This window comes from Callithrix jacchus, chromosome 19, assembly GCF_049354715.1.
Source record: "Callithrix jacchus isolate 240 chromosome 19, calJac240_pri, whole genome shotgun sequence".
Classification (NCBI taxonomy): Eukaryota; Metazoa; Chordata; class Mammalia; order Primates; family Cebidae; genus Callithrix; species Callithrix jacchus.
Window position 1 is genome coordinate 31,178,629 of NC_133520.1, and position 9,228 is coordinate 31,187,856.

Below are 9,228 nucleotides of genomic sequence, written 5' to 3' on the forward strand. Positions count from 1 at the left end.
AAAGTAAATTACTTTTTCAAACAACCATATCAATACTATGCCAGAAAGCAGAGACATCACCAAAATCCACTATAGAGGCTACGCTTCATCCAGAGCTGTGAACCCTTATAAAAGCCTCAATGTCAACAGACTCCACTTAGTAGATATTATTATACTTATTAGAATTAGAGGCTACTGTGTGGATACATTAGTATTACGACACAGTGTAGATATTAGTGTTAGGGCGTGGTGTACCTATTATATTGGTGATGGAGAACAGTGCAGATATTACATTAACATCAGGAAACCATGTAGATAGTATTACATTAGTATTAGAAGCAATGGTGTGGATATCAGATTAGTGTTAGAGTATGGTGTGGGTATTATATTGGTGTTAGGGGACAGTATGGATATCATAGCAATGTTAGCGCACAGTGTGATTATTGTATTAGAGGCCACTGTGAGAACATATCTCAGCAGCCACTGTGTCTGGATGTTGACAATGATATCAGGGTGTAGTCGTAATGATGGGATTTGGGGATTTCATTTTTCTAGATGAATTTCTTTCTTTGCTGAGTACTCTAAAGACTCTCTTCTCTGCACTCAGGGCCGTGGAAAGGAAGCTTTTTACTCACCAATGAACAAGACTTAGTTGACACCACCCTCGTGGTGACCTGGCACCTCAGAGGGAAGTTGGTCAGGGGTGGGCTCACGTGCCCTCTGGTGGCGCCAGAGCTCAGCCCAGACACTCTTGCTCAGTTTCTCAGCAGACGTGCACCTCCGCCTGGCTGTCCTGAAATACCTATAAAATTCAATATTCAGTTTATTCAATGTAATAATTTTGGAAACTCAAGCCAAAATGAAGCCCATTGTAGCCATATTCTTCCCAAAAATTGGTGATGGAAGACTTTGGAAGCCATGTGGAATGAAATGAGTACATACACAAAATAAGAAAAACAAAAACCCACTCAAAATAGTCCAGAGACTGTAATATGAAATACAAAACTACAAAAAATCTAAAAGAAAATCTAGATGACATTGGATTTGGTGTTGAGTTTTAACACATAACATCAAATGCCAATTCATGAAAATATTGATAACAGACCTTATAAAACTACATATTCTACTGTGAAAAACTGTAGATAAAACAAAAAGACAAGACAGACATGAGAAGATATTTACACAAAACACATGTGATTTTAAAACTGGGTAAATATCTGAACAGATACTCAACCACAGCAAATATACTGATAGTAGGCTGGGCATGGTGGATGCTCATCTCTACTAAAAATACAAAAGTTACCCAGGCATGGTGGTGCATGCCTGTAATCCCAGCTGCTCGGGAAGCTGAGGAAAGACAATCGCTTGAACCTGGGAGGCAGAGGTTGTTGTGGGCCAAGATCACGCCATTCCTCTGCCCTACTGTATAGGTAAAAATGAAGATTCACTGAACCAGACTAAATTGTACTCAGTGGAAGGCTGATCAAGGATTCAAAAGAATGCAACCTTTTGTTTTATGTACTTCTGACCCAGAAGCACCCCCACTTCCTACTTCCGGTTGTTCCACCTTATTGAACCAAAAGACTGTACATCTTACGCATATTGATTGGTGTCTCCTGTCTCTCTAAAATGTATAAAAGCAAGCTTTACCCTGACCGCCTCGGTCCCATGTTGTCAGGATCTCCTGAGGCTTTGTCACGGGCATGTTCTTAACCTTGGCAAAAGAAGCGTTCTAAATTGGCTGAGACCTGACTCAGATATTTTGGGATCACAATCCACAGTCACCATGGTGTGACAGTTGACTACAGCATTCAGTATAGAGATGTGCCATACTTTGTAGCATGGGAGCAATAGGCTATACCATATAACTTATGTGTGGAGTGGGCTAAACCATATAGGATTTAAAAGGACACTCTATGGTATTCAGACAAGGATGAAATCACCAAGGACAAATTTCCCAGAAAGAATTCACATCGTTAGGAGATGCTTGAGTATATTTTAAATGGTTAAAGGCGCGTGCGAGAGAGAGAGAGAGAGAGAGAGAGAGAGAGAGAGAGAGAGAGAGACTCAACTCCTGTTATGATTTAATAACAAAGCTTAATAGAGTTAACATATTTCATCTAATCTAAGATGCTAATGATTAACAGACATTATTTTATGCACCATCACAAATAGGTTGCCAATTAAACTGGCTTTCTGAATAAGAACAAAAATGTGAATTTTTATTAATTTCTATTAATGCCAGTAAAGTAAAATGAAAATGAATTATGGTTTTGACATGTTAAAGCAAAACAGGAGGAAGCCGTTAGCCTGAGGTCTTGCAAAGCAGGCATTAACACTGACTTCAAAACATTAGCAAACCAACCAGTCAATGACAATAGGCCCAGTCGCAGCTGACTGTATGACTAGGGACGCTGAGGGAACCATCCCCACATCAGGCGGTCACCTAGCTGGAGCCAAGGAGAAACCTCACTTAGCTGCCACCAGGAAGAGCTCGAAGCCCCAAGCCCTGCCTTCTGTGTGTGATTCACGAATCATTCCTTTGCTTAAATAAACTGTTTATTTTGCCTCAAATTCTTCTAACCCCTAAATCCTAACGCCTAACGGGCAACCCCCAACTCTAACCCTAACCCCTAGCCCTAATCCTCACCCTAAGCCTTAACCATACTTAGTTTCTGCGTTTGCACTGATAGGTCAGTGTTGACAATTCAAACTGCTGTATTGGCCGGGCCGCATGAGCAGTGCGGATTTTATAGTAACATTGCGGAATGAGGCCTTGCATTAGCATCACAGCTGTTTTCTACATGAGCACTGTGGATGTCGTATTCGCATTTCGGATGTCATATCTGCCTTAGGAACACTCCATTTGTATTCTGAGGCTGCGGTGTGCACCTCGCTCCTGGTGATGTGCCCCCGCCCTCTTCTGGCGACTAGGGCCACTGCAAGGCCCTCTCACAGTAATACCCAAGCCCCAGGGTCTGTGCTGAAGACGACGCAGCTCCATGCTCGAAGTGCCCCCCAGGTCTACACTAAGGAGAACGCAACTCCGCAGACCGCTGTGATGCGACAAAGGGCGGCACTGTGACGCGATGCACATCTGCGGCGGAGCCTCGGGAATCTGAAAAGGCGGGCTTGGGTGCCCCCTCCTGGTGGCGGACCACTGCAGGGCCCTCTTACTCACACTGTAGTGGCAAGATGCCCCCTGCTGGCAACTAGGGCAATGCAGAGTCCTCTTGCTCACTGGGCTAGGGGGCTGTGCATAAGCACGTAATGTGCACCTACATGTACACGTGTATATATTGTACATATGTACACAATGTGCAACTGTATGTACATGTGTACACACTGTACATCTGTACATAATGTAAACATGTAAATGTGTACATATGTACGTCTCTACATAATGTGCACGTTATGTACACGTGTATCTATAGTACAAATGTACCTAATGTATACATTATACGTGTACATATTGTACATCTCTACATTATGTGCACATTTTGGACACGTGTACATCTGTCTGTACATAATGTACACAATGTGCACACGTATGTACACGTCTATATATAGTAAATATGTGCATAATGCGTACATTATGTACACGCTTACATATTGTAATACCAAAAGAAATTATATGTACATAATGTGTACAATCTGTACATTTACTGTGATATTACTTATATATATATTATCGTGATTACATATATGGTATCATTGTGATATTACAATAAATGTACATATTGTACACATGTACATATAAATGTACATATTGTACAGATTATGTACATTTGCTGTACATATGTATTTTGTACACATATGTACATCACAGTAAATGTACATATGGTACATATTATACACATTTATTGTAATATTCCAATAAACATACACATTATGAGTATATTCCAGGATATGATTTTTAGTATATTAGATAAAAATTACTCCTAATATCAAAGTGGGTATACACCCATGTGTGTACATTTTGTGTTATTATCAATCATGTCCTAAGGAGGTATTACTCTCATTGTGAAAGCAAGTGTACACTCGGTGATTGTTCCAATATCACAGGGGGTGTACAACGCTTCTGTGATGTAGTTTCTAATACCCCGTGGAGAGAGGATGATTATACACTCAATATCGCAGGAAGAACACCACCACTGTAATATTGTTTCCAATATCCAAAAACAGAAAGGACATTACTCCAAATATCACAGGAAGCATACAATGATATTGTTCCTAACAACTAGGGGATTACAGATGATACTACTCACTATGTGACTGGGGCTGTACACCCATCCTGTGATATTGTTCCTAATATCCAGGGAAGGAGAGAATGGTACCGCCCATATGGAAATACTGTAAATATGGCAAGAGGTGTACACCACTCTCTGATATGGTCACTAATATCCACAAGAACAACTATATTGAATTAAACATTGCAAGGGGTGAAACCCCCCTGTGCTTTCAATTCTAATGCCAAGGGGGGTGAGGATGACATTTTTGTCAATATCGCAGAGGTGTAACTAGAGCTAGTGTTATTGTGCCTAATATAAAAAAAAAAACAGAATAATATTATCATCTCCCTATGATATGGTTCCCAGTATCATATTACACCACATTTTCAAAAAAGCCGGCCCCTAGCAGCCAGGGGGTCCCTAAGCAGCTAGGGTGGGCCTGGGGGCTGCTATGGGCCCTCTGGCAGGGGCTGTGGGCACAGGCCCCTAGCCAGGGGGTCCCTAAGCAGCCAGGGTGGGCCTGGGGGCTGCTATGGGCCCTCTGGTGGGGGCTGTGGGCTAGCGTGCTGTGCATAGGTACAGAGTTTGCACCTATTTCTACATGTGTACATAATTTACATAGTGAGCACATATTTGTGCACGTGTACATATGGTGCTATCACAATAAATATGTATGTACATAATATGTACACAATACATATTACCTAATGTGTACAATATGCACTTTTTTTGTGATATTATGCATTATATATATTATTGTGATTATATATGTTATTGTGATTATGATATCACTGATATTTCAAGAAATGTGCATAGTGTACACATTATGTACCTACGCATTGTGTACACATTATATAAATATAAAGGTACATATTTTACAAATTATGTACATTTATTCTACATGTGTATTGTGTACACATATGTACATCAGAGTAAATGTACAGATTGTACCTAGTATATACATTTATTGCAATATGCCAATAAATGTACACATTATGAGTACATTCTGGGATATTATGTTTAGTATATTAGATAGAAATTACTCCTGTTACCAAAGTGGGCATACACCATGTGTGTGCATAGTTTACACGTGTACATATTGTGCATTTTATGTACTTGTGTACAGAAGGTACATTTCTACATAGTATGTACATATGTGTACACGTGTACATAGAGTACATATGTACAACCATGCACAATTATGTACACATGTATATATTGTAGATCTGCATAATGTGTACATGATGCACATGTCTACATATTGTAATATCACAATAAATGTATATGTACATAATGTGTATATGTACATGTATATTGATATTATGTATTACATATGTATTGTGATATATATGCTGTTGTGATTATATGATATCATTGTGATATTACAATAAATGTACATATTGTACACACTATGTACATACCTATTGTGTACACATTATGTACATATAAGTGTACATATTGTACAGATTATGTACATTTATTGTATGTATGTATTGTGTACACATATGTACATCACAGTAAATGTACATATGGTACATATTATATACATTTATTGTAATATCCTAATAAGTGCACACATTATGAATATATTCTGGGATATGATTTTTAGTATATTAGATAAAAATTACTTCCAATATCAAGGTGGGTATACACCCATGTGTGTACATATTGTGATATTATCCATCATATCCTAAGTAGGTATTACTCTCATTGCGAAAGCAAGTGTACACTCTGTGATTGTTCCAATATCACAGGCAATGTACAATGCTTCTGTGATGTAGTTCCTAATATCCTGGGGACAGAGGATGATTATACCCTGAATATCGCAGGAAGTGTACACCACCACTGTAGTATTGTTTCTAATATCCAAAAACAGAGAGGATGTTACTCCAAATATCTCAGAAAGCGCACAAGCCCACAGTGATATTGTTCCTAATAACTAGGGGATTACAGATGCTATTACTCATGATGTGACTGGGGCTGTACACCGGTCCTGTGATATTGTTCCTAATATCCAGGGAAGGAGAGGAGAATGTTACTGCCCATATGGAAATACTCTGAATACGGCAAGAGGGGCACACCACGCTCTGATATGATCACTAATGTAAACAAGAAAACAATTATATTAAATTAAACATTGCAAGGGGTGAAACCCCCCTGTGCTTTCAATTCTAATGTCAAGGGGGGGTGAGGATGACATTTTTGTCAATATCGCAGAGGTGTAACTAGAGCTAGTGCCTAATATTAAAAAAATCAGAACATTATCATCTCCCTATGATATGGTTCTCAGTATCATATTACACCACATTTTCAAAATAGCCGGTCCTTAGCAGCCAGGGTGGGCCTGGGGGCTGCTACAGGCCCTTTGGCAGGGGCTGTGGGCACAGTCTGATTACTCAAGACTGTTTCTGACTTCCTTTATAATGTGAACCCTTCTACGATATGACACTGAAATGAAAGCAAGCAGTGGAAGAAGGTTTGGTACCACAGAGAAACAATTTTAAAGAAATGAAAAAGCAAAAAGATCAGCAATTATGATGTGCTTCTTTCGTGGTTTTTTTTTTTTTTTTTTTTTTTCTAGATGGAGTCTTGCTCTGTTGCCCAGGCTGGAGTGCAGTGGTGCCATCTTAGCTCACTGCAACCTCCACCTCCCAACTTCAAGTGATTCTCCTGACTCAACCTCGTGAGTAGCTGTGATTACAGGTGTGTGCCACCATGCCTCGGTAATTTTTGTATTTTTAGTAGAGACAGGGTTTCACCATGTTGGCCAGGCTGGTCTCCAACTCCTGAACTCAAGTGATCCACCCACTTTGGCCTTCCAAAGGTCTGGACCACAGGCGTGAGCCACCATGCTTGGCTATACCTTTTAAACTGTGTGGCTTGTGTAAGGTCATATGACTAAAACAGGATCAAGTTAGGATCAAAACTCAAATTTCTGGAAAACAGGACATTTTCTTCTCTGCTCTACCATGTGTCTCCACTGCAGAAAAGAAACAGCAGCAAAATCATGGTATTGAATAAGAAGTGGGCTTATTCAGAGATGGAAATTGCTTTCTCTCCTTTTTGTCCGCCTGCCTCCCTGGCTTACTTTCTCCCTTCCTTACTTCTCTCCTGCCTCCTTTCCATCTTTTCATACATGTCAAAAATAAACTGTTTCAGGCAAACAGAAAGCTACAATGACTAATTTAAAAACAATGTATCCACCATTCAGCTCATCAAATCCTACTTAACATTTGGTCATATTAACTTCAGAAGTTTTGTTTATTTTTAAGAAGTTAAACATTACATATGTAGTTGCATCCATTTGTACCCTTCTGATAAAATCTTTTTCTTAGGCCAGGTGCAGTGGCTCATGCTTGTAATCTCAGTAGTTTGGGAGACTGAGATGTGCGGATCATGAGGTCAGGAGATGGAGACCATCCTGGCCAACATGGTGAAATCCCGTCTCTACTAAAAAAATACAAAAATTACCTGGAGCTGGTGGTGGTCACCTGTAGTCTCAGCTACTCGGGAGGCTGAGGTAGGAGAATTGTTTGAACTTGGAAGGCAGAGGTTGCAGTGGGCCAAGATCATGCCACTGCACTCCAGCGTGATGGCAGAGCGAGACTTCATCTCAAAAAGAAAACTTTCTTTCTCCACAATCATGTCCATTATCTTAGTTTATATTATATTCTTGCACAGTTTAATATATTTGTTATATGCTAGAATATATGCTTGTGTTCTGCCTGTTTCTAAAGTTTATTTAAATGGTGTCGTATTATAAAGATTATTCTGAAAATGGCTTTTCTATTCAAGATTATTTTTTAATATTTATTAGTATATGTAATTCTAGCATATTCATCTTTACTATTTTTCATTGAATAAATATGCTGGAATTTATATTCATCTAGTTATCTATTGATGAACATTTAGATTATTTCTGATTTTAATTATCACCACAATGCTGCAAAGAATATTCTGGTATATTTCTCATTGTATGTACATACAACGTTCTCAGAATATTTATACTTAGTAGTACAATACTTGGTTCATATGTTATGTGCATCTTTATTAGTTATTGCCAAATCACTCCCCAAAGTTTACTTTCTTTTTTTTTTTTTGAGGTAGAGTCTTGCTTTGTTGCCAGGCTGGAGTGCAGTGGTGTGATCTCTGCTCACTGCAACTTCTGTCTCCTGGGTTCAAGCAATTCCCTTGCCTCAGCCTCCTGAGTAGCTGGGACTACAGGCGTGCGCCACCATGCCTGGCTAATTTTTTGTATTTTAGTAGAGACGGGGTTTCACCATGGCCGGGATGGTCTCGATCTCTTGAACTCATGACCCGCCCACCTCCTCCTCTCAAAGTGCTGGGATTACAGGTGTGAGTCACCAAGCCCAGCCTACTTTTTTTTTTTTGAGATGGTGCCTCTGCAGTGGTGTGATCCCAGCTCACCGCAGCTTCTGCCTCCCAGGTTCAAGGGATTCTCCTGCCTCGGCCTCCCAAGTAGCTGGGATTACAGGTGTGTGATACCACCCCCGGCTAATTTTTTGTATATTTAGTAGAGATGGAGTTTCACCATGTTGGTCAGGCTGGTCTTGAACTCCTGCTCTTGTGATCTGCCTGCCTCAGCTTCCCAAAGTGCTGGGGTTACAGACATGAGCTACTACACCTGGCCTACCAGTTTACTTTCTACTAACAGTGTATAAGTTCCCAGTTCATCATTGCTCACCAATATTTAGTTTTATAAGAGTTAAACATGATTTTCAGGCCAGGCACAGTGGCTCATACCTGTAGTTCCATCACTTTGGGAGGCTGAGGTGGGAGGATTGCTTGAGGCCCTGAGTTCAAGACCAGCCTGGACAACATAGTGAGACCCAGTTGCTAAAAAAAAAATGTTAAAATTTACCAAGTGTGATGGCATGCACCTGAAGTCCCAGTTACTGGGGAGGTTGAAAAAGGAGGATCGCTTAAGTCCATAGGTTCGAGGCTGCAGTGAGCTATGATTATGCCACCACATTTCAGCCTTGGTAACAGAGTGATA

At 40.1% G+C, this 9,228-nt stretch overlaps 1 long non-coding RNA gene across 3 annotated transcripts in view; it reads right to left on the reverse strand.

Moving 5' to 3' along the window:
- The window catches only part of LOC118149494 (uncharacterized), a 36,471-nt gene extending 33,424 nt beyond the window's left edge, over positions 1–3,047 (reverse strand). For 2 of the 3 annotated variants that reach the window (XR_013529840.1, XR_013529839.1), the window contains exon 1: positions 615–3,047. This is a non-coding gene — a long non-coding RNA (uncharacterized LOC118149494). The remainder of the gene's footprint in view (positions 1–614) is intronic. The other variant, XR_013529841.1, reaches the window with a different exon arrangement.
- Positions 3,048–9,228: the final 6,181 nt, after the last annotated feature.